Consider the following 1,083-nt stretch of genomic DNA (forward strand, 5'->3'; position numbering starts at 1 on the left):
ATTGTCACGGGAGCTCGATGACGCAACAATACTTTTTAGACAGTGTACCAGTATATAATATCGCAACACATTGTCAGTTAACGACATTATTCAGTGTGAAGGTCCAGTGACATCATAATCCCGCTTGTATCTCTCATCCCAAATGTAAAAACTACTGTATGCTTATCTGGATAAACATTTGTTCGTGCTTTGAAAAATAAAAAGGAGGGGGGGGGGGTAATTGAAATTGCTGAAGTACCTAGTTAGAGACAGCCTGTTGTTTGTAGTACCTATGGTTGCCAGAAGGAAACAGATGCCGATAACTGTCAACTCGAGCCACACGTGCATCACCTTCTCTTTACATAAACACTACTGAAAATCTGGAAATGTCTTCACCAGCTTGTTTTGATGAAAAACAGTAAATATTATTTACACGTTAGATTGCAACAGAACGATAATTGGTTTTAAAGGCATGCCGTAGTCAACAGTTAAGTAGAGGTCAATATATTAGTTGCTTCGATAACAGATTTAAAACTGGTACACTGTTTTTAATCTTCAGACGAACTGCCAGTCAGAAGCTGAGATGGCACACACATGCACAAAAAACTCAACTTTGTTGGGACATTCAACTCAACAAGTGCTCGTTTCCCACTAGAAACCACGTTAAATGCTCGTTTCCCACTAGAAACCACGTTAAAAAAAAAGAGTTCATAGATTTATAATGATGGTACATCACTTGGTTGAAATGATTTCGTAAGCTTCGACAGAGTACAAAGTTCATGGCCGTGTGTTGTAATTCAGTCAGCCTTGTGTACTTGAGGGAAAACCTTGGCTAAAAACATCTCTCAATAGGCGAAATTCACTGGTAACATTCTTAAAACACTCATCTTAGTGGCAATATAACTTGAAAGAATTAAATAATTTGTTTATAATTCTTTCGTGCGGCTACTAGTAATATCCACTAGTAGCTGACTATGTTTGGGTAACTATTCCTGAATGTATTTTTTTATTTGAATAATCCATTTTAGTAAACATTCATAAGTAAATCCACGTCCAAAGAAAACACCGACCTTGCTTCTAAGAACACACATGTTTACGAATTTA

Source organism: Limulus polyphemus, unplaced genomic scaffold (genome assembly GCF_000517525.1).
Source record: "Limulus polyphemus unplaced genomic scaffold, Limulus_polyphemus-2.1.2 Scaffold1472, whole genome shotgun sequence".
Classification (NCBI taxonomy): domain Eukaryota; kingdom Metazoa; phylum Arthropoda; class Merostomata; order Xiphosura; family Limulidae; genus Limulus; species Limulus polyphemus.